Source organism: Somniosus microcephalus, chromosome 15 (assembly GCF_052327205.1).
Source record: "Somniosus microcephalus isolate GS21.2 chromosome 15, FLI_Smic_1.0, whole genome shotgun sequence".
Taxonomy (NCBI): Eukaryota; Metazoa; Chordata; class Chondrichthyes; order Squaliformes; family Somniosidae; genus Somniosus; species Somniosus microcephalus.
In genome coordinates this window covers 109,240,081-109,264,959 of record NC_141001.1, presented here as the reverse complement: position 1 = coordinate 109,264,959, position 24,879 = coordinate 109,240,081, and the positions used below count along the sequence as shown (strand labels likewise).

Sequence of the window (24,879 nt, the reverse complement as noted above, 5' to 3'; positions counted from 1 at the left end):
TAGAGAACACAACCACCCCCATATAAAAAAACAATGGCCTTCATCCTCGGCCTTACCAAGATAAACCCCCCCATAGAGAACACAACCACCCCCATATAAAAAAACAATGGCCTTCATCCTCGGCCTTACCAAGTTAAACCCCCCCAAAGAGAACACAAACACCCCCATATAAAAAAACATTTGCCTTCATCCTCGGCCTTACCAAAATAAACCCCCCCATAGAGAACACAACTACCCCCATATAAAAAAACAATGGCCTTCATCCTCGGCCTTACCAAGATAAACCCCCCCAAAGAGAACACAAACACCCCCATATAAAAAAACATTTGCCTTCATCCTCGGCCTTACCAAAATAAACCCCCCCCATAGAGAACACAACACCCCCATATAAAAAAACATTTGCCAACACACTCTACTTTGTGTGCCGAGAGGGCGAGTCCTTGTGCAGGCTTTTCCGGCCCCTGGACGACCTGCTGCTCCGCCTCAACCTGGGCCCAGTGGGTGTTGCAAGGCTGGGGGAAGGCTCCTGAGGGGCACATTGCGTGACGGCAGATGCCCTTGGGGGTCGGCCTAGACGAGCTCCGGCCCTCGAGGGGCCGGCTGCTGACTGCTGCAGCTGTGGCTGGGCAGCATCAGTCTCTCCAGCAGCTCGTCGCAGCTTTGCTGGGGGAGTGGCAGTGGCGGCTGCAGCAATGGGGGCAAGCTGGCTGATGCCAGGCGCTCGCTGGTCGCCAGAGACACTGGCACTCGGCCGGGCTGGCACTGCAGCAAGCGCAGCAATCTGGTGAAGGCCAGACCGCTGTGCTGCAGCAGCGCGGCGGGTGCCCTGGCGATGCGTGCGTGACACAGCGAGTGTGGCAGCAGTGAGTGCCCGTACTGCCCTGGTCTGTGCCCGCATCAGAGCAGCCAGTGACTGCACGGCACCACTGATCATCTCTCCACTCGCTGCCTGTGCTGCCCTGAATTCGGCCCGACTCGCGTCCTGTGATGCCCTGAATTCGGACCGACTCGCGTCCTGTGATGCCCCGAATTGTGCCCGACTCGCGTCCTGTGATGCCCCGAATTGTTCGAGACCCCTGGCCTGTGCTGCCGCGAGTTGTTCAAAACCCCTGGCCTGTGAGGCCCCGAAATCGGCCACACTATGAGCCAGGGACTCAATGGCCTCAGGCAACCGTGCCACAACCCCCATGAACTCGGTGTGCCGGCGATCCGAGTCCGCGGACATTTGATCAAGGAGGCGCACCTCCTGGGCGAGGACCGTCTCCGGACTGGAGGCCGGACTCTCCCTCTGGGGAGAAGGCCGCCGAGCTGCCCGACCCTTCCCGCGTGGCTGGACGCCACTGGGCCCAGCAACTGCACTCCCCTGCAACACCTCCCCCCTCTGGGGAGAAGGCCGCCGAGCTGGCCGACCCTTCCCGCGTGGCAGGATGCCACTGGGCACAGGAGCTACACTCCCCTGCAACACTTCCCCCCTCTGGGGAGAAGGCAGCCGTGCTGCCCGACCCTTCCCGCGTGGCTGGACGCCACTGGGCACAGGAGCTACACCCCCCTGCAACACTTCCCCCTGGCTCTCCTCCAGGCAAGACGTGTCCCCTCCATTGCCATCCCCTGGCGCGGATGAGGGTTCCCCCGATGTGCCGCCTTCCTCTTGCTCCTCGTCGTCCTCCTCTTCCGAGGGACTGACACTCGCAGCTTCAGGGACCTCCTCCTCACCAGCTGAAAGCAGGAAGGCACAAGAGTAGCTTTAGAGTGAGGACAGGGCGTCAGCGAGGGAGGCATGAGTGGTGGCATTATGCGCATTGGTCGGACAGTGGCAAAGGATGTAGATCTGAAGCGCAAGGGGAACGAGAGAGGTCCAAACGGTCATGTCCTTACCATTGGGGCCCAGCACAGGGTCGGCATCTCCAATTGCAACGGGGCCAATCACCCGGCCACCCATGAGTCGACCCATGCGCTCCTCCAGGTCACTGAGCTCCTGGAACTGGGCACGGCCTCCCCCGGTGACAGTCTGGCTCTTCAGATTCTGTGCCAGCTTGGCCTGCAAGAGAAAGGACGGCCTCTAAGTACAGTGTGGTGCCCTGTTGTTGTGTGCACTGCCTCCCATGGTGGAATAGCTTGGCCAGTGTGTAAAGTGCAGAAAGTGCTATTGATGTTCATGCCAGTGCCAGAGCTGCTGGAGGAGGGCTGGCCATGAGGCCTTTGAGGTCCCTTTGCCCATAATGTGAGGTGCACATGCAAGGATGAGGAGGACACTGGAAAGGGTACTCACCCTGACCAACCGAGTGAGGTCATTAAACTTTTTGCGGCATTGGTCAGCAGTCCTGGGGACATCGCTGTTGGCTGTGACCCTCTGGGCGATTTCCCTCCAGGCTCTCCTGTACAGCCTCTTGGGAGCCTTCTTGCCACTGTCCGGGAACAAGATATCTCTTCTCTTCTCCAAACCCCTAACCAGCACCTTCAAATCATGGGCAGAGAAGCGCTGCGCTCGCTCACGGGCCCTCTGCATCCTTGCTGGCGCTATTTCTCTCCAGCAGCAGTGTTTAGGCCTAGCTGGAGGGCTGCAGTATCCAGGGCGTGGCAGCAGACCAAGTCGACCCTTCCCCCTTTAAGAACTGGCCGGCGCCAGGGTGTCTGCTGTCAATCAAAACATGACCGCACCTGCGCTGCGCCCGGCCTCGGCGGTATCAGTCTGCACCGCCGGCTTATCGCCTAAAGATAGGAGTGCAACGCCAGTTTTAGCGCTCGAGCAAACTCCTTGGCCAAAGCTACTGAATATCGGCGAAGTGGCCTCCACTTTCCGGCGGGTGCAAACTTTAGCGCCCGCCCGACTTTACCGCCCCAAAAGTGGCTATACTGAATTTCTAGGCCTCAATGTTTTCAAGGGGAGACTGGATAGGCACTTGAGGGGAATAAACTTGCAGGGCTCTGGGGATAGAGCGGGGGAATGAGACTGGCTGGATTGCTCTACAGAGAGCCGGCATGGACTCGATGGGCCTAATGGCCTCCTTCTGCGCTGTTATGACTCTATGACTTCAAAAAGTACTTCATTGGCTGTAAAGCGCTTTGGGTTGTCCGGTGGTCATGAAAGAACATAAGAACATAAGAAATAGGAGCAGGAGTAGGCCAATCGGCCCCTCGAGCCTGCTGCGCCACTCAATAAGATCATGGCTGTATAACTGCAAGTCTTCCTTTTTAAGGAACAGAACATATGTTAATATAATAAAAAGTCTCACATTTAATGTGTAGTGTCGTATTTAAATGTGTCATAGCACAAAAGAAACCAGTCATACCATTCCAATTGTTGATCAATCAAAAACGGGAATGGTGGTAAAGTGGTTCTGTTACTAGACCAGTAATTCCTATGTTTGGACCACTGAGCCGGAGATATGAGTTCAAATCCTAAAATGGCAGCTGGGGGATTTAAATTCAGTTAATTAATTAAATCTGGAATAAAGAGCTAGTATCAGTAATGGCGACATGAAACTCCCGGATTGTCGTAAACAAACCCACCTGATTCACTAATGTCCTTTAGGGAAGGAAAGCTGCCGTCCTTACCTGGTCTGGCCTACATGTGACTCCAGACCCACAGCACTGTGGTTGACTCTTAACTGCCCTCTGAAATGGCCCAGCAAGCCACTCAGTTGTCAAGAAGGCGGCTCACCGCCACTTTCTCAAGGGCAATTAGGGATGGACAATAAATGCTGGCCTTGCCAGCGATGCCCACATCCGGTGAATAAGTATTAAAAAAAACAAGGCCACTATCCACTGACTTCACAGTCTCTCTAAATGTTTAACCATATCCTTCAAATCACTGGACAATGTCACCTGAGATACTAGTTTGAAATAAAAGAGGACCTTTTTCTAATAACCACAGGGGGAACAAAGTCCTTAAAACTAATTCCAAATCTTTCTTGAAGTAAAACTGTATCAGCATGTCGAAATCTACATCTGATTTGTCCAGTGTTCTTCATGTGTTACGTTAGCAACGGGTGCACCGGGGTTATTCTTACAATAAAACAACTATGCTCGTCCCACTTGCAACTTTAAATTTCATTAAGCTTCAACACGACTTCTAGTAAAATAGGAAGGGTGTTAGGACTATGTGACTGCCTTCCTTGATAAACTGGATTTGCTAATCGCTCTTAATGAAAATCTCGGCCTCAGAGTTGTGCCATTCCCAACTCTGTGCAACTGGTCAGATATTGGAAATCAAAGCAAAAGCAAGAACAGAGGTAGGAAGGATAACAAACTACAGAGAAATATGATAAGAAAAGAGAATTAAGAAAGGTCTTAAGTACAGAAATACATCTACAGACAGAAAAAACAAAGTGCAAAACAGAAGAGGGAAATATTTTGTCTCTTAACTGAAAATAAAACACTGCCACCTACTTGGTGCAGTGAATCCTTAACCCTGCCAGTCAATCTCCATACTGAGCCTGGCGAAGGGCTCTGCACAAGAAACAGTGAGCCATCTTTTCTCTATTGTGTCAGCTGTGGCTCAGTTGGTAGCGCCATCGCCTCTGAGTCACTCCAGAGACTTGAGCACATAAAATCTAGGCTGACACTCCAATGCAGTGCTGAGGGAGTGCTGCACTGTCGGAGGTGCCGTCTTTCGGATGAGACGTTAAACCGAGGCCCCGTCTGCTCTCTCAGGCGGACGTAAAAGATCCCACGGCACTATTTCGAAGAAGAGCAGGAGAGTTCTCCCCGGTGTCCTGGCCAATATTTATCCCTCAATCGAACATCACTAAAAAACAGATTATCTGGTCATTATCACATTGTTGTTTATGGGAGCTTGCTGTGCGCAAATTGGCTGCCGCGTTTCCTACATTTCAACAGTGACTATACTTCAGAAAGTACTTCATTGGCTGTAAAGTGTTTTGGGATGTCCGGTGGTCATGAAATGCGCTATATAAATGCAAGTCTTTCTTTCTATTCAGACATTAAATGGACCCGTTTCTAGCATTTTACGATTATATTTCTGACTTCTTGAATTTGCAGCTTTCTGTGTCTGTCTCTAGTGAGCCTAACTACTCTGTCGTGCAGGGTGTGCTTCCTGGGAAACGAGGTCAGACTGCAGACAAGTAGGAAAGTTCAGTCACAATTCCATCAACAGACCAAGGTCAGGGGCAGCCAGTGAAACGATCCTCTGGTTCCAATACATTATTCAAGAAAATTGTGGGGCTTTATATTTTCACTCATCAGGCTGATAAAAATAGAATTGCAAAAAGTTAGCAATGCTACCACAAAAGATCCTGTCCCTTCAAAACTGGTAAGAATGAAAAATACTGCAAAACTGTGGTAATGACCAGTCAGTCAAAATTCAAATCTGAAAAAGTGGACAGTCCTTCTGGTCTCACAGTAACATTACTGTAATCTCCTCCAGCCCTACAACCTTCCGAGATCTCGGCGCTCCTCCAATTCTGGCCTCTTGCGCATCCCCCGATTTTAATCGCTCCACCACTGGCATCCGTGCCTTCAGAGCTCTGGAATTCCCTCCTTAAACCTCTCCGCCTCTGTACCTGGCTCTCCTAATTTAAGACGCCCCTTAAAACCTACCTCTTTGACCAAGCATTTGGTCGCCTGTCCTAAAATCTCCTTAAGTGGCTCGGTGTCAAATTTTGTTTGATAACGTTCCTGTGAAGCACCTTGGGACGTTTACTTTAAAGGCTCTATATAAATCCAAGTAGTTGTTGTTGTAACAGCAAGAAATGAAGTAGGGTGGGAGGAGGCTCGCAAGGAGCATAAATACCAGCATAGATCTGTTGGGCCGAATGGCCTGTTTCTGTGCTGTATAAATACGATGTAAATGTCCTGTGGGGGGCTAATATGCCCCATAAAATGTATCCCTTCCTCTTTCCCTAGCATCGATAACACAATTAAATGCAGAAGGTCCTCAAATATTAGGATATAAGTCTGTCTGATGAAAGCAATGGGGTCTATGACCTCAAGACTGGCTGAAAGCTGGCTTCAATATTGTCGAGGCATAGTCCTTAATAGTGCCAAGGAACATACCTTACGCATCACTGTTAACACGTGCCTTAAGTAATGTAATTCTGGTGTTAGCGGACATCAAGTTTTCAAAGGAAAATTCGATACTAATTGAAAAGGTGGAAATGAGATACAATGGCATAAATAGCATTTGAAAGAGAAAGATTTAAGCCCACATGGGCTTCACTTTTGTTCTCCCTGTAATCCAGTAACATTAACTGGATCCATCAGTATTTACTCAAACTTATGAAGCTGTATTTTATCAGCACATAACACAACCTGCATCGCCACCTAGTGGGCTACAATGTCAACATACATGGCAAATGGGCATTTTATTTTTTTTTAGTCGTACTCAATGGCCCGGAATTTGCGGTCAGCGGCGAAGCAAAGGCGTTCGCCGCTGGCCCCGAAGAAAGCTGCCCCACAAAGATCTCGCAATCTTTGTGGTTTCTCGACGCGCAAGTGAGATCAGTGTAGAATAGTGGGGAATTCCGACTGCGATGCTGCGGCGACGTCAACAAGCCATCTAAGCAGCCAATCACAATGCAGAATTCTCACAGACCGGAAACCAGGAAGTGAAGAAGTTGCTTTTACTCTAACTTTATAAAAATGTTAGAGAGCAAAAACAAAGGTTGGGGCTCTCACGCGGGGAAAAGGTCAACCTGAAATAAATATCAACAAACTTTTAAATAACGTAATTTTTTTTAACCGTTTCTTAAAAATTGTAATTTCCATCATTATGGAGAAACCTGACACTCCACCAAATTAGAATTAAATATGGAGAAACTTAAAAAAAATATAGGGGCAGAAATCGCGGTCTCCGAGATGACGTACGCTGTCGTAATCCATCTGACGGGCCCCACAGGTTCTGGGTTTCCGCATGTGTTTGCTCACGCGCAAAACCCGGAACTCGCGATCTGCCAAAGTACGCCTTGTCAGATCATACGAACTGACAATCAGTATCGCTGGCGCAGAGTTGGGCTACTGCCCAGCAATTGCCCACGATCCTCTTACGGCTTGTAAAAGCGGGCGTAGGGCCTGCTATCATCAGCGTAAGGGTATATATAAGCCTTAAAAATAAACATTTAAAAATCAAAAATTATGCCCTTTAAATTAGTTTATGAAAATACTGGCCCAGATTAAGATGTTTAGAATTATTTATCAAAAAATTAAATGTTCATTGTATTTGGTGTAATGAAGGGACTTATGACTAAAATTGAAAATCAGTACATTTATATTTATTGGAATTGTGTAAATTGTTTAATTATTTGGGGATTTCATCACCTATCATTAGGGGATTCCCTTCGTAAATTATTGCAATGGAATCCTCCTTTGTGATTAGAGGACCAGGCCCGCCTGTTCCCAGGGACACTTCCAAACCGCCTGCATCCCTGGGATCCGTGGGCCTTTACGCAGACGTCCGCCTGGAGGCCCGAGAATACAACTCTCCGCAGCCTGGGCGCCTGGAGGTAGGTGTGGAAATGTTTTGCAGGTCGGAGGCGTACTCCGGAGATGCGCCTCTGACCGCAATTTCTAGCTCATCATTTTTTTTAAAAAGTTTCTTAAAATTGTAATTTTCATCATAGTGGGCAGCACGGTGGCAGTGGGCAGCACGGTGGCATAGTGGTTAGCACTGTTGCCTCACAGCGCCAGAGACCCGGGTTCGAATCCGGCCTCGGGCGACTGTCTGTGTGGAGTTTGCACATTCTCCCCGTGTTTGCGTGGGTTTTCTCCGGGTGCTCCGGTTTCCTCCCACAGTCCAAAGATGTGTGGGTTAGGTTGATTGGCTATGATAAATTGACCCTTAGTGTTAGGGGGATTAAATACGTGGGGTTACAGGGATAGGGTGGGATATGTGTTGGTGTAGGGGTTACGGGGATCGGGTGGGATATGTGTCGGTGCAGGCTCGATGGGCCGAAATGGCCTCTATCTGCACTGTGGGGTTTCTGTGTGATTCTGTGATTTCTGTGAATACGCTGTTAAAACCCCAGTTACACCTATTCCAACAAGGCCTAATGTTTAACAGGGTATTTAACAGCGATATTACCGTGGAAAAGCCCAAGTTTTTGTTAGTTTTACTGATTACCGGCGATGGTGGGCGGGGGGGCAGTTCCACAGCACAGCCTGTGTCGGAGCAGTTAATGACTGACCGCAATTTCAGGATTTCCGCGTTAGGATGCGCCAAATCCTGAAGTTGCAGTCAGTTTCAAAGGGGTAATAACAGCAAACGCTGTTCATTCGCTGTTATTACCCACCGCAAATTCCGGGCCAATATGAATTTGTTGCTGGAAATATGTTATCAAGTGATTAAGCACCCACTATTTTTTTTTTAACCTCATCTCATATGATAACTTGGGCCTCTAGAATGGGTTAAAAGGGAGAAGCTGTCCAATGTGTTCTTCATACAAAGAACATGCAAGCGTGGAAATGGATGAGACACATGCAATGATTTTCATTGGGCAGGATTTTCATTGGGCCGTGGAGGCGGGATTGGAGGCGTGTGGGGGGCTAAAATCCCGAAATCGGGGGGCACGAACCCATCCCACCCCCAACCCGCCTCCATGCCAGTTTCAAAGGAGGCGGGTACCCGACCCGCACTGGGACCCACCTCCCCGAGGCGGGAAGGGGATTAGTGCCAATTAATTGCCTGTTAACAGGTAGTTAACAGGCAGTTTTTAGCCTAATCCCTATTTTCATTGTTGAAATGTGGGATTCCCGACGGCTCCAAACCACGCCAAGTTAGCGAGGCGGCCCGTCGGGCTGAAGGGCTTGGAGGGGTCGAGATGTCCGGTGTTCAGGTGAGTGATGGGTGCATGAGTGCAGAGGTAAGTGTGTTTAAAGTGTTTAAATAAGTTTTACTAACCTTTACTTACCTTTACAGCCTTCCTTCCTTCAGGTCTCGGGAGTCCCTCATCTCACCGGCACAGAAAGCAGAATGGCCGCGCGCGAGCTGTCAAAAGTTCCAGCATTCAGCTTTCTGTTCCGGAGAGATCTCTAAATCATCCTGAGAGGAAGGAATTAACTTAAGAGTATAGATTGTCAGTGTTTGACAGCTTCAAACAGCTGTGAAATGCTGATATTTCATCTGTCAAAAGGTCTTGATAGATGAAATATCAATCTGTGACGTCACCTGTTGCCGGGTGGCCCTTAATTGGCCTGCTGAGCCTGCTGGGCGGGCTCAACAAGGTCAATCAAATCAAAATCGCGTGGGTTGGCTAGAACTCAATGGAGGCGAGACTCAACCCCGAAAGTTGTAGTCCCACCTCCTACCCACCTCCTCAATGAAAATCCAGCCCATTGTGTTCAATTCTGGGTACCACACTTTAGGAAGGATGGCAAGGCCTTAGAGAGGGTGCTGAAGAGATTTACCAGAATGGTACCAGGGATGTGGAGAGACTGCAGAAGCTGGGTTTATTCTCCTTCGAGCAGAGATGGTTAAGAGGTGTTTTGATAGAGGTGTTCCAAATCATGTACAGTTTTGATAGAGTAAAAAATTATAGGAAATGGCAGAAAGGTCGGTAACAAGGGGACACAGATTTAAGGTGATTGGCAAAAGAATTAGTGGAAACAGTTTTTTATGCAGTGAGTTGTTGTGATCTGGAATGCGCTGCCTGAAAGGGTAGTGGAAGCAGATTCAATAGTAATATTCAAAAGGGAGTTGGATAAATACTTGAACGTTCCCCACGGAGGCAAAGAGGGCCAGCTTCAAAATTAAGGAAAGGTGGCAACTGCTGGACTTTGACAGTAAACTCAGTAAAGCTGTTAGTGCTGCCACTGTCAATGCAGTCTGCTGGCTTATCCCCGACAACTAGCAACAGACCTAGCCAGGCCGATACTGGAGGTCAAGATCAATTACAACAGATGCAGAGCCCTCGTGGTATCCTCGTGGATACAGGGAATGGACTCCCGAGACACCATGTGGGACCCTTGTGGCACTGGTAAATCCAGATGCTACTCAGCACCGCTGACGTGAACATTGCCACAATTCTCCCGGACATTAGCAGCCGTCTAAAACCGCACCCCAGTGGATGCAAGAACTCGTCACATGGATGGGAGGCAAGGATGTTGTTCACACGCTGGAACAAGCTTCTACACTGAGAGTCGTACGTTGTTGCAGTACCCGATTCCAACAACTTGATGGTGCTGTGCATACCTGCTGTGCTGTTCCCCTATACACGCTGTGTGGCTGAGAAATACATGACATAGAATTTTACAGCACAGAAACAGGCCAGTTGGCTCAACAGGTCTATGTCAGTGTTTATGCTCAACACAAGTTTCCTACCACACTTTTATCTCACTCTACCAGCACATCCTTCTATTCCTGTCTCTCTCACATACTTATCTAGCTTCCCCTTAAATGCATCTGTGCTATTCGCCTCAACAATCCACGTGGTAGCAAGGTCCATATTCTCACGCCAACGTGGTTGACTCTGAACTCCTAGCAAGCCTCTCAGTCAGGGCAACTGGGGATGGGCGATAAAGACCAGCCTTGCCAGCGACGCCCATATCCCAAGAACAAATGAGTTAAATGAATGAATGGGAGTCTTGTCTGCTGCCGATGTTAATACGGAAATTCTTTGTTCAAGCACCAAGATTCAGGTACTACAACATAATATTTACTATGCCATCTGTTTTATTTTCTTGCATATAACCCCCCCGCCGACCACTTCCGCTGACATCCTCACCCACTGCCTTGTCAACTTCTCCAACGCACTCCTCTAAACTCCAACTCTCTCTTTAAATTTAATCAAGATGTAGGCAACTTTTTCCTCAGAACAATATAACAAAAAATTAACAGGTACAGCCACATTTATTACCTCAGAAAGTGGAGAGGTGGGTCTCCTTCGTGAGACTTTCAGAGAGCAGTCCGCCTAGTGTGGGACTGGAGTCACTTGCAGATCTTTACAACAGCCCAGCAGCAGCATTCATGGTCAGCTTTCTAGTCCTGTACTAGCCCACAAATTACCCAACCTTGTTACAGGAAACTTTATGCTATCCGGCACCCACGGGACTGAGCTGCTGCCGTTGCCTCAAAACTGCCATACTCTCCAGAGTTAATGTTGAGAGATACGGAGATTCTTATCTCCGTATTTGACAACAAACACTGTTGCTTAGCAACAGCTTCTAAACACTCGGGTGTGGCCCTAAAGCTCTGTAGCTGAAGCTGTTGCTATAGCTACAGACCTTGCACAGCTTGACTGTTCAAACAAAGCAAAAAAAACAAACAAAAATAAAAAACGGCTGCTGATTTTTGCCGGTGGCTCCAGATTGCCGGATAGCTCACCTCCGGATAGCACAAAGTTTCCTGTACATTCAGTTTGAACTCACAACCTCGATGTTGCTAGTACTGTGCCATAGCCACACTATTCTACTGTAGCCTATATTTTATCCTGCACTAACTCCTCTACTAGCTACCTATTTCCAACACATTTTTAAATGGTGAGAAACTTTCAACTGTTGGTGTTCAGAGAGATTTGGGTGTCCTCGTGCAAGAAACACAGAAAGCTAGCATGCAGGTACAGCAAGCAATAAGGAAGGCAAATGTCATGTTGGCCTTTATTGCAAGGGGGTTGGAGTGTAAGAGTAAGGAAGTCTTGCTACAATTGTACAGGGCCTTGGTGAGACCACACCTGGAGTACTGTGCACAGTTTTGGTCTTCTTATCTAAGGGAGGATATACTTGCCTTGGAGGTAGTGCAACGATGGCTTATATTCGCTAGAGTTTAGAAGAATGAGAGGGGATCTCATTGAAACTTATAAAATTCTAACAGGACTAGACAGACTAGATGCAGGATGTTCCCGATGGCAGGGGGAGTCCAGAACCAGGGGTCACAGTCTAAGGATAAGGGATAAGCCATTTAGGACTGAGACGAGGAGGAATTTCTTCACCCAGAGAGCGGTCAACCTGTGGAATTATCTACCACAGAAGGCAGTTGAGGCCAATTCATTAAATATATTCAAGAAGGAGTTAGATATATTTCTTAAGGTTAAAGGGATCAAGGGATATGGGGAGAAAGCAGGGACAGGGTACTGAATTTGGATGATCAGCCATGATCTCATTAAATGGCGGAACAGGCTCGAGGGGCCGAATGGCCTACTCCTGCTCCTATCTTCTATGTTTCTATGATGGTTCACTAGATTGATTCCTGGGATGTGAGGGCTTTCCTATGATGAGAGGTTGTGTAGAATGAGTCTATACTCTCTGGAGTTTAGAAGAATGAGAGGTGATCTCATTGAAACATACAAGATTCTGAAGGGGATTAACAGGGTAGAGGCTGACAGGTTGTTTCCCCTGGCTGGAGTGTCTGGAACTAGGGGGCATAGTCTCAGGATAAGGGGTAGGCCATTTAAGACTGAGATGAGGAGGAATTTCTTCACTCAGAGGGGTGTGAATCTTTGGAATTCCCTGCCCCAGAGGGCTGTGAATGCTGAGTCTTTGGGCTTGATTTTAACTCCGGTGCGGGCTGTTGTCGTGTTATCCGAATTTCGTGTTTCCCACACGAATCTAAATGGATGTGGGAGATTGATGCAATTTTAACTCAATTGGCCAATTGATTTCCAACGTGTGGGAAGCCTTTGCAAAGGGGTTTTTCATGACTGAAAGTCCCCTCCGATGACGTCATCATTGCTGCTGCATTTAAGGTCCACAGCAAGCCTTGCTTCTTCTGCAGGCTTCCAAGCTTTCTCCATTTGGTGTCAGAGGGACCTGCAGGAAAGATGACAAGCGTTTTGATGAAGCGGCACTGCAGGCATTAGTCGATGGGGCTAGGGCCCACAGGGAGGTCCTGTTCCCTTCATCAGGGAGGAAGAGGCCTCCCACTCAGACCAAGGCTGTGTGGATGCAGGTGGCTGAGAAGGTCAACTCATTGGGAGTCACCCGCAGAACCTGGATGCAGTGCAGGAAAAGATTTCATGATCTTCAGCGCACTGGAAAAGTGAGTATGAATTTCCCATCACCCTCAATCTGATCCCCATTGCCTTTCCTCACCAGCACTCAGCTTTAGCAATCTCTTCCTCCACATCCCACTTGACACTGACATCCATGCACCCTTACCCATTCCCTCTCTCTCTATGCTCACATTCACATAACTATTCCACCATGCAGCCCTCACACTCCCTATCACTCTGATGCTTTGAACACAACTGACAACACACAGGGAGGGCCCTTGGTCTTGCAACCTCACTCCATCTTTGTCTCCTTCTAAGTATCTATGCTATGCAATCTCTACACTCACTCCTTCATTCTCACTCAACCTCCACTTGTCTCCCTCACTGCAGAAAAAGAGAGCTCACAACAAGAGAGAGCGAGCCAGGACAGGAGAAGGGACAGCCTCATTAGCCCACCTGACCGCCTGGGAGGAGGCCGTCCTGGAAATCATGGGCATTGAGGATGATTCGCGCGTGGGGGACGAACAGACGGGTGCAACACAGCAAGCTGGTGACAGAAAAGTTTCCCATCTCTCTCTTTGACATTGCATGAGTCGCTGATAATGATTCTGAAGCTGTAACAGATGCACTTATGAGCATCTGCAAAAAGCTATGTGCATGTAGCCTTTGCATCACATCTCTGACTCTTTCCTTTACTCCCCCACAGGACCATCACAAGCATCCGTCACCCCTAGCCAGGAAGAAGAGGCTGAGCAGCCAGACTCCTCAGAGGAAGCTGCAACCTCAGGGTGCAGCATCACCAGAATTCAGCGCACCCAGCACCAGTGCAGGCACTCACACCTCGGTGGGACCTTTGGGACATACAGTAGTGTTGTCACCTGGTGTATCACAGCTCACAAGTGAGCATCAGCAGATTGTGGAGACAGGGACAGCAGTGGAGAGTCCTAGTCGGAGGGCACAGGGCTCTGCCAGCTCGGCTCAGCAGCACGTCGACCCTCTGCCTCTGGGTCCATCCATAAGATCAGAGGTGATGGAACTCCAGGCACAGATGCAGGAGTCTCTGGCAGGTTTTGTCTCTAGGGTCGCTGCGAGTGTGGAGCGAATGGAGGAGTCCATAGCGACCATGAGCAGAGCCTTTGTGGAGTCATTGGCACATGAACGCATCACCACGGAAAGGATGGCTACCTCCGTGGAAACGATTGCTACCTCCGTGGTAAGGCTGGCTACCATACAGGAGAGGAGGGCTATGGCCATGGAGGAGCTTAGTCGCCAGGATATGGAAAACATGCTCATTGTTCAGAATAGAATGACATCTCTTGAGGAGCGATGGGCATCTACTGAACAGAGAAACCAGACCTTCATGGAAGTCCTTCTGAGTAGGACTGCCATTGCAGATACGGGTCCCCATGGCCCCCCTGATGTGCAACAGGGTGATCTCCAGCCACTTGCAGGGGCTGAGGGGGACCTGACCCATGAGAGGGAGGTTGATGGCATACCTCAAGGAAGTGGGGGCTCCTCTCCAAGCGCTCACACGACCATGCCACTGCAGAGCCCTTGGTCAGAGCCTCACCAGAGTCCACACCCAAGTGAGATAGACGTCTCAACCCCTGCACAGCCGCAGGAGCAGACGGTTGACGAGCCCTCACAGGCTCGCCACCCCAGAGGACACCCGCCAAAGGTGTCGAGACAGGAGCAGCAGCAAAGTGAGCAAGGGGCCTCCACATCTGCTGAAGCCACGGGAGAAACACTACGTAGGAGCACGCGTAAGAGGAAGATAAAGCACAAGTAGTCACAAGGGTAGTCACTTGGGTGGAATTTTGTGTTTAGTGTAAAAATGCCATCACGTCGTAATTGTACATAAAAATTCTGATGGCAAATGTTGCAGTTGTGGCGTCTGTCATTTCGCTATTAGGACTTCCACATTGAGGCCTTAGGAATACTTGCAACTGTCAGTATGGTGGTCGGAGTGCTAGGAATCCTCTGGTTCTTGGCCATTGTCAATGCTCTGGTAAGAAGCTGCGAGGCAAAAGTGTTTGATTGACTAGGCTAAGCAAATCTGGCCAGGATGAGTGCGTTCCTTGCATCCCGGGCAGCAATGTTCTCGCGTAATGCTGCCGCTGGTTGATGGGCCTCTGCAGGATGTTCATTTTCGCCCTCCTCCTCCTCCTCATCTGAGGAGGATATGTGAGGAGCCACTTGGTCCTCAGGAATCTGCAAGCCACGACGCTGTGCCATGTTGTCTGGCGACACTGGCTGCTGAGTACTGCAGGGCTCCACCTGATCTATCCAGGCGTCTGAAGCACATCTTCAGCAAACCGATGGTTTGCTCGATTATGGCTCTGGTGGACATGTGGCTGGAGTTGTAGCTCTCCTCAGCTTCGTTGGTTGGTCTCCTCAACAGCGTCATCAGCCACATCCTCAGGGGATAGCCCTTGTCTCCAAGTAGCCATCCGTTAAGTTGGTCTGGCGGACTGAATAGCGGAGGCACACTAGACTGGCGCAGTATCAAGGGGTCATGGCAACTGCCAGGGTACATGGCACAAACATGCAAAATTTCCTTCTTGTGGTCACACACCAGCTGAACGTTAAGGGAGTGGAAGCCCTTGCAGTTGACAAAAATACCTGGATTGCGATGGGGTGCCTTAAAGGCCACATGTGTGCAGTCAACGATGCCCTGCACCCTTGGAAAGCCTGCCAGATGAGCTAATCTAACCGCTCACGCCGTGACACTTGCTCAATCCTTGGTGAAATGGATGTGATTGTGCACGAGAGCAAAGAGGGCATCGGTTATCTGCGTGATGCAAGTGTGTGCGGCCGCCTGGGAGATGTCGCTGATGTCTGCTGCTGATCCCTGGAATGAGCCTGAGGCAAAAAAGTTGAGTGCGGTGGTGACTTTGATGGCCACTGGTAATGCTTGTCCACCTGGTCCTCTGGGCAGCAGGTCTTGCTGTAGCATTGCGCAGATGTCAGTCACTACCTCTCGCGAAAGTTGGAGCCGCCTTTGGCACTGCTGCTCAGATATGTTGAGATAGGTGGCCCTGCGTCTGTAGACCCTGTTTGAGAGGTATCTCCTGCGCCGACGGGCTTCCAGGCGCTGGCCCCTTCTGGCCTGTGCAGCCTCAGGTGGGTGAGCAGCAGCCTGGCGCTCCTGCTGCTGCTGTTGTTCCTGGTTCTGCTGCTGCCGCGGCTGGTGCTCGAGCTCCTCTAATGCCCAGATGGGAAGGAAATAAATGGCTCCCATGCTTCTGGTATATGCCTCCGTTGAGGAAGCGCTGAGTGAAGGTGGCGAGAGGGGTTTCCCAGGAGGCCACACTGGAGATGGGTGTGAGGCTACAACCTTCCACAGGTGTGGTTAAGCCTTCTAAAAGTTGCCTTAAACCTGAGACCACTAAGTCCTGCCACCTGCAAATGATGGCTGATCAAATCTCCTCTTTAATGGATGACCTGCAGTTGATAGTCAGCAATCCAATTGCGCTCCCGCCAGGTTTCACATTCGTGTTTCCCACCAGGCGTGTTTTACGTGGGAAAAGGGTTAAATTTGCAAGGGCCTGTTAAAATAGGATTATAGAGGCCATTTAGTGGTAATTAAGGGCCTTAAAGACCAGTCCCGCCTGTTGGATGCGGGACGGAATCGGGACCATCAGACACGCCCGAGTTAAAATTGCTCGGAGTCGGGAACCAGGCAGGGGGGGGTCCCACCCGCCAGTTTTTGCGATTTTAACCCCCCGCATGCCTCCAAGCCCGACTCCACGGCTCAATGAAAATCGAGCCCTTTGAGTATATTCAAGGCTGAGATCGATAGATTTTTGAACTCTAGGGAAATCAAGGGATATGGAGATCAGGCGGGAAAGTGGAGTTGAGGTCGATGATCAGCCGTGATGTTTTTGAATGGTGGAGCAGGCTCGAGGGGCCGTATGGCCTACTCCTGCTCCTATTTCTTGTTCAAATCAAATCAAATCAAATCAACTTTTATTGTCATTGTTAGTGCACAAGTGCAGTACAACGAAATGTAGGCTTGCGGCTCCCGAGAGTGTACAATTTGGATTAGGACACTTAAACATTTCAACATACATTTGTACATATATATTAGCATATAAATATGACCATAATAAAGTGAATAAAGTGCATCGGCAGATGTGCAGGCTTTAGTGTTTATTTGTGGAGTTCAGTAGGATGACAGCCCTGGGAAAGAAGCTGTTCCTAAATCTGGTCGTACGGGTGCGAATGCATCTGTAGCGTCTTCCAGATGGTAGGAGGGCGAACAGACTGTGGCTGGGGTGGGTAGGGTCTTTGATGATGGTCCGTGCCCTCCGTAGGCAGCGTTTCTGATATATATGTTCTATGGTCGGTAGCCGGGTGCCGGTAATGCGTTGGGCAGTTTTGACTACCCGCTGCAGGGCTTTCCGGTCATGGGAGCTACAGCCGCCGTACCATACCGTGATACAGTTTGTCAGGATGCTCTCTGTAGTGCAGCGGTAGAAGTTAGAGAGGATCGGGGGTGACAGATTACATCCCTTCAGCCTCCTCAAGAAATATAGGCGCTGCTGGGCCTTCTTCACCAGAGAGGAGGTGTTGAGGGACCAGGAGAGGTCTTCCGTGATGTGGACTCCGAGGAACTTAAAGCTGGCCACCCTTTCCACCTCCGCCCCATTGATGTGGATGGGGGTGTGACTTCCGCCTTTGGACTTCCTGAAGTCCACGATTATTTCCTTTGTTTTCTTGGTGTTAAGGGCCAGGTTGTTGTCGGCGCACCACTTCACGAGATGCTGGACCTCCTCCCTGTAGGCTGACTCATCATTGTTGGTGATCTGGCCTACTACTGTGGTGTCATCTGCAAACTTGATGTTCTCAACACAATGAATTTAGAAACATAGGCCGAGAAATTCGGTATAGCCGCGTTTGGGGCGCTAGTCCTGGCGATGCGCAAAGTTTAGCGCCAGGCGCAATTTAGCGCCACCTAGCGCGATATTGGGTTGCAGCGCCCCTAAAGGTGATTGCGGCGCTAAATCAGGCGCTGCACGCTACTCTTAAGGCGCTAACCCGGCGGTGCAACCCAATTTCGCGCCGGCAGGGCACAGCGACGGTGCTGTCAATAATCACTTTCCCTGAGACACACTGGCGCCGGCCAGCTCTTAAAGGGGCAGGTCAATTGGCATCACCAGTCACACTCACTGCCTTGTAGGCCTTCAAAGCGGTGGGAGCCTACCTGTGGCACACCAGCCTAGCAAGAAATGGAAAGGGTGAGGCAGAGGGCGGAACGCCTCACTGATGGGACATTGGATGCTTTGGTTGGCGCAGTGGAATCAAGGCCAAGGAAGATGGTCGGAATGTGATTTATGTTTTGGACAATCTCCCGGGTGTGAGAGGCAGTTATGTGTCAGTGTATTAGTTTTGCTTTCTGTTGCCATAGCTTTCTCATGTTTGAAAGAACCACATTTTGTGTAATGAAACACTTTCTTCATTTACAATGGCCATGCCTGCTATTTACATGCATCTTGCCCTTCACAGGCTTGGGGGTATCAGACCGGTTCCATTCCTGTTCTTGGAATGGCAGCAAGCATTCCGTGAGAGGGGCCTAGAAGCTACTTCTGATCAGCCTCTGACGCGCAGCCTGAGAAGAGCCGCTCGCGTAGAAGTTCAGGCCAGCAGGCATCTTCTCAGCCACCGACAGAGATGTCCTGCACCTTATCTGAGGCTGCAGATCTGGCTGAAGCAGCTGGCACAGCTCAGTCACCACCTCCTTTCTAAATCGCAGCCTTGTGACACACTGCTCCTCCGGCATGTTCATGTAGGAAAATTGCTGTCGGAAAACCCTGCCAGTGTAAGGTCTGCTGTGGCGGCGTCTGTTGGCCCTCCTCCGTCTGGCCATGCCCGTCCCCCTCTCCCAGCGTCTCAGTGCCCTTTCCAGATGATTCAGCAGCAGGACGTTCCCCTCCAATGCAGCCCCCATAATAAGTGCCCACAGGAAGGTTCCCCGTTGTCAAGGCTCACCAACAGCAAGGTGATGGTCAGAAGGCTGAAGATCGTCTGCCTGCGCTGGCTCAGTGGTCAAATGGCTCTCAGTGTGCAGCTCAGCAACTCTTTGTAGCTCTCGAGGAAGTTGTGCTCCAAAAATGGCTGCCACTTTTAAACCACACCAGTCCCCTTTAAATAACGCTCCTCCATCCCGAGAGCGACTTGGTAAGGCTCCAGGTAAGCTGTCACTATTAGCGCCAGGCGCTACGGAGGGGGGGCGCCACTGAATTTCCGGTCCGGGGCGCCCAAAAGGCGTTGCACACTCAAATGACGTCATAATCAGCCTGCGCCCATGAGCGGGCGCTAAGATTTAGCGCCGGCGCTAAATGCATGCTCAATATGGGGCGAGGCGCTAAGCGCCCTGCGCCCGCCCAGAAATTGGCTAGCGCCCCACTTCTCGGCCTCTTTGGGCGTTAATCGGTGGCGCTAACAACCGAATTTCTCCCCCATAGAAACATAGAAGATAGGAGTAGGAGTAGGCCATTTGGCCCCTCGAGCCTGCTCCGCCATTCAATGCGATCATGGCTGATCATCCAAATTCAGTACCCGGTCCCTGCTTTCTCCCCATACCCCTTGATCCCTTTAGCCTTAAGAAATATATCCAACTCCTTCTTGAATATATTTAATGAATTGGCCTCTACTGCCTTCTGTGGTAGAGAATTCCACAGGTTCACCACTCTCTGGGTGAAGAAATTCCTCCTCATTTCTGTCCTAAATGGCCTACCCCTTATCCTTAGACTGTGACCTCTGGTTCTGGACTCCCCGACCATCGGGAACATCCTTCCTGCGTCTAGTCTGTCCAGTCCTGTCAGAATTTTATAAGTTTCAATGAGATCCCCTCTCATTCTTCTAAACTCCAGCGAGTACAAGCCCAATCGACCCAATCTCTCCTCATACGTCATTCCTGCCATCCCAGGTATCAACCTGGTGAATCTTCGCTGAACTCCTTCCATGGCAAGAACATCCTTCCTCAGATAAGGCGACCAAAACTGCACACAATACTCAAGATGTAGTCTCACCAAGGCCCTGTACAACTGGAGCAAGACATCCTTGTTCCTGTACTCAAACCCTCTCGCTACGAAGGCCAACATACCATTTGCCTTCTTAACCGCCTGCTGCACCTGCATGCTTACCTTCAGCGACTGGTGCACAAGGACACCCAGGTCTCATTGCACTTCCCCTTCTCCCAATCTATTGCCATTCAGATAATAATCTGCCTTTCTGTTTTTGACACCAAAGTAGATAACCTCACATTTATCCACGTTATATTGCATCTGCCATGCTTCTGCCCAATCACCCAACCTGTCCAAATCATACTGGAGTTTCTCGGCATCCTCCTCACAGCACACACGCCCACCCAGCTTTGTGTCGTCTGCAAATTTGGAGATATTACATCTAGTTCCCTTGTCTAGATCATTAATATATATTGTGAATAGCTGGGGTCCAAGGACCGATCCCTGCGGTACCCCACTAGTCACTGCCTGCCACTCGGAAAAAGAGCCGTTTATTCCAACTCTTTGCTTTCTGTCTGCCAACCAGTTCTCCATCCAAGTCAATACCTTGCCCCCAATCCCATGTGCCTTAACTTTACATGCTAATCTCTTATACGGGACCTTATCGAAAGCCTTCTGAAAGTCCAAATACACCACATCCACTGGTTCTCCCTTATCTATTTTACCAGTTACATCCTCAAAAAATTCCAGTAGATTAGTCAAGCACGATTTACCTTTTGTAAATCCATGTTGACTTTGTCTGATCCGGTCACTGTTTTCCAAGTGCTCTGCTATTACATCTTTTATAATGGACTCTAGCATTTTCCCCACTACCGATGTCAGGCTTACCGGTCTGTAATTCCCTGTTTTCTCTCTACCACCTTTTTTGAATAGTGGGGTAACATTAGCTACCCTCCAATCCATGGGTACTGTTCCAGATTCCATTGAATGTTGGAAGATGATCAGCAATGCATCTACTATTTCTAGGGCCACTTCCTTAAGTACCCTAGGATGTAGATTATCAGGCCCTGGGGATTTATCGGCCTTCAATCCCGTCAATTTCCCTAACACCATTTCCCTACAAATACTGATTTATTTCAGTTCCTCCCTTTCATCAGACATCTCTGGGAGGTTATTTGTGTCCTCCTTTGTGAAGACAGAACCAAAATATGTATTTAATGGGTCTGCCATTTCTTTGTTCCCCATTATAAATTCCCGATTCTGACTGCAAGGAACCTACGCTTGACTTCACCAATCTTTTTCTCTTCACATATCTATAAAAGCTTTTACAGTCAGTTTTTATGGTCCCTGCAAGCTTACTCTCATATTCTATTTTCCCCTTCTTAATTAATCCCTTTGTCCTCCTTTGTTGAATCCTAAACTGCTCCCAATCCTCAGGTTTACTGCTTTTTCTGGCCAATTTATATGTCATCTCCTTGGATCTTATGCTATCCCTAATTTCCCTTGTTAGCCACGGTTGAGTCACCTTTTTTTGTTTTATTTTTATGCCAAACTGAGATGAACAAATTCTGTAGTTCATCCATGCGGTCTTTGAATGTTTGCCATTGCCTATCCACCTTCAACCCTTTGAGTGACATTCCCCAATCAATCCTACCCAACTCGCGCCTCAGACCATCGTAGTTTCCTTTATTTAAATTCAGGACCCTAGTCTCTGAGTCAACTACTTCATTCTCCATCTTAATGAAGAATTCGATCATATTATGATCGCTCCGAACCAAGGGGCCTCGTACAACAAGATTGCTAATTAATCCTTTCTCATTACATAATACCCAGTCTAAGATGGCCTGATCTCTGGTTGGTTCCTCGACATATTGGTCCAGGAAACCATCCTGTAAACACTCCAGGAATTCCTCCTCCACAGTATTGTTACTAATTTGGTTAGCCCAATCTATATGTAGATTAAAATCACCCATGATGACTGCTGTGCCCTTATTGCACGCTTCTCTAATATCCCTTTTAATACCGTCCCCAACCTCCGCATTACTGTTTGGAGGTCTATATACCACTCCCACTAACGTTTCCTGCCCCTTGGTATTTCTCAGTTCTACCCATACAGATTCCACATCATCAGAGCTAATATCCTTCCTTTCCATTGTGTTAATCCCCTCTTTAACCAGCAATGCTACCCTACCTCCTTTTCCTTTTTGCCTATCTTTCCTGAATATTGAATACCCCTGGATGTTGAGTTCCCAGCCTTGGCCACCCTGGAGCCATGTTTCCGTAATCCCAATCAAATCATATTCGTTTACCTCTATTTGCGCAGCTAATTCATCCACCTTATTACGAATGCTCCTCGCATTAAGACACAAAGCCTTCAGGCTTGTTTTTTTAACACTCTTAGACCTTTTAGAATTATTATTTACTGTGGTCATGTTTGATTTAAACCGTTGATTTCTCTGACTGCCACTTTTGTTTTAAAATCTCATCCTCATTGATAAATCTGACATGGCCTCATCCCACCCCGCCTCTGCATCCTCTTCCTGTCCCACATGCCAATACAGGTCCTCTGCTTTTCAAACCTTTGTATCCTTTTCTCTTCCTCTGTTCTTTTATAAGTGACAGTGTCTTCAGCCTACATTCTAGAACTTTCTAGAAACCACTCCACCTAGCTGCCTTCGAGAGCCATCTCAAAAGGATACCATTTCGACCACACCTTCAGTCACCTCCCCTGGTTCAGGGTCTGTGAAAGCACCTTGGACTTTGTGCTATGTTAAAAGCACTCTTTCAATGCACCTCTACATTAAGATGCTGATATATGAACGCTAGAAGCATTAGAAATAAGATGACAGAACTAGAGGCTATTGTGACAGTAAGGAACAACCAGAGAGTGGTTCGAATGTGGAGCCTGCCACCACAGGAGGGCAGTTGAGGCAAATAGCATAGATGCATTTGAGGGGAAGCTAGGTAAACACAAGGAAGAAAGGAATAGAAGGATATGCTGAGAGAGCGAGATGAAGTAGGGTGGGAGGAGGTTCGTGTGAAGCATAAACACCGGCATAGACCAGTCGGTCCAAATGGTCTGTTCCTGTGCTGTAAATTCAGTGTAACATCAGTGTGATGAACATATCAGAAACATGGCTAAATGCAGAGCTGCAAAGGTAAAACATAATAAAAAATGGACTCAGTTGGTAGCACCATCACCTGTGAGTCAGAAGGTTGTGGGTCTCAAGTCCCACTCCAGAGACTTGAGCACATAAAGCTAGGCGGACACTCCAGTGCAGTACTGAGGGAATGCTGCACTGTCAGAGGTGCCGTCTTTCGGATGAGACATCGAACCGAGGCCCTGTTTGCTCTCTCAGGTGGATGTAAAAGATCCCATGGCACTATTTCGAAGAAGAGCAGAGGAGTTACCCCCGGTGTGCTGGCCAATATTTATCCTTCGATCAACATAACAAAAAATAGATTATCCGGTCTTTATCACATTGCTGTTTCTGGGAGCTTGCTGTGCACAAATTGGCTGCCACGTTTCCTACATTACAACAGTGACTACATTTCAAAAGTGCTTTGGGACTTCCGCTGGACATGAAAGGTGCTATATAAATGCAAGTCTTTCTTTTTCAATACTACAATATCAATAGGTCCATCAGAGAAGAGGTGCAAACATTAGGAACACAGAAATAGGAGTAGGCCATTCAGCCCCTCTAGCCTGTATAGTCACCAGTCCTACTATCTTCATCTTTGGGTCGGTGTCAACGAGTGAGAGGGCAGCTCACGTAGGGTTGCCAACTCTGGCTGACCATATTCACATGACTTCCAACAGCCCCCACCTAGTCAAGCAGCCTAACTCCAATATTTTTTACAAAGTAAATGAAAAAGTGCTCAAAGAAAATTAAAAGATACGTATTTTTTAAATACCCCTCTGATTTTTTTTCCTCCTGGGTGTTTGCTCACAGCAGGGTCCAAAAGATTAATCTGTAATTCAAAATCATGAGGGGTCTAGACAGAGTAGAGAGAAACTGTTCCCATTGGCGGAAGGGTCGAGAACCAAAGGACACAGATTTAAGGTGATCATAGAGTTTTTTAGAGTCATAGAGTTTTACAGCACAGAAAGAGGCCCTTCGGCCCATCGTATCCGCGCCGCCCATCCATCCCTGTCCAGTCTAATCCAAAGAAGATCCAAAGACGACATGAGGAAAAACTTTTTTAAGCAGCAAGTGGTTATGATTATGATCTGGAACACACGGCCTGAAATGGAGATGCAATCGTGGCTCAAAAAGGGGCGAAAAATTGCGGGCTATGGGGAAAGGGCAGGGGAGCGAGACTAGCTGAAGTGTTCTTGTGGAGAGCCGGCACGGGCTCGACAGGCCGAATGGCCTCCTTCTGTGCTGTAACCATGCTATGATTCTGAGAGTTCCGGGAGACTCCCGGCCAACCCGGGAGAGTGTTGGCAACCCTCTGGCGTCGTTCAGATTGCAGAGACCGCGTGAGGAGGCAACGAAAAGATGGCGAACTGAGAGGAGGAAGGGGTGGGTGTTAAATCCCAAACGGCGAAAGCAGCTAACCGGCGGCAGGTGGCGTAAACCCCGGTTTTAACGGCTCGGCCTCCCTACCTGCCATTGCCGGCATCGTTAGCGGTGCGGAGGGGGGTGAAAGGTCTGTCCCGAGAGCCTCTGCGGCAGCGCCGGGGTCTAGGGCGCTTTCACTCTGGCTGTGCATGCCGGGATAGCTGCGCGGCCATCACGGTCCTCCTGCAGCACCCGGCCGACAGCGCCCGCGCCAGCCGAGCAGGGCAGGGAAAGTCAATTTGAGATAGACTCCGAGCTCTGAAGGAGAAAGGGCAGGATTTTAAAGGCACCCCCACGGGCATGGGATGGCACGTCAGAAGCACTGAGGAAGATAGAGTTAATATGCCATGGCAGAAATTAGTTAATATCTGACATCTTATTCTGGCCTCCATTGTTCTGGAGTATGTATTTAGGAGAAGAGAAACATCCGATAGGTTATAATATAATCTGAGCCTATTCATTAGCCTT

The 24,879-nt window shown here is 49.0% G+C and overlaps 1 protein-coding gene across 1 annotated transcript in view; it reads right to left on the bottom strand.

The window, feature by feature from the left end:
- The window catches only part of ccdc73 (coiled-coil domain containing 73), a 207,098-nt gene extending 182,577 nt beyond the window's left edge, over nt 1–24,521 (bottom strand). The window contains exon 1 of the mRNA XM_086008260.1: nt 24,457–24,521. The gene's annotated coding sequence lies outside the window, so the exon portion shown is untranslated. The remainder of the gene's footprint in view (nt 1–24,456) is intronic.
- Nucleotides 24,522–24,879: the final 358 nt, after the last annotated feature.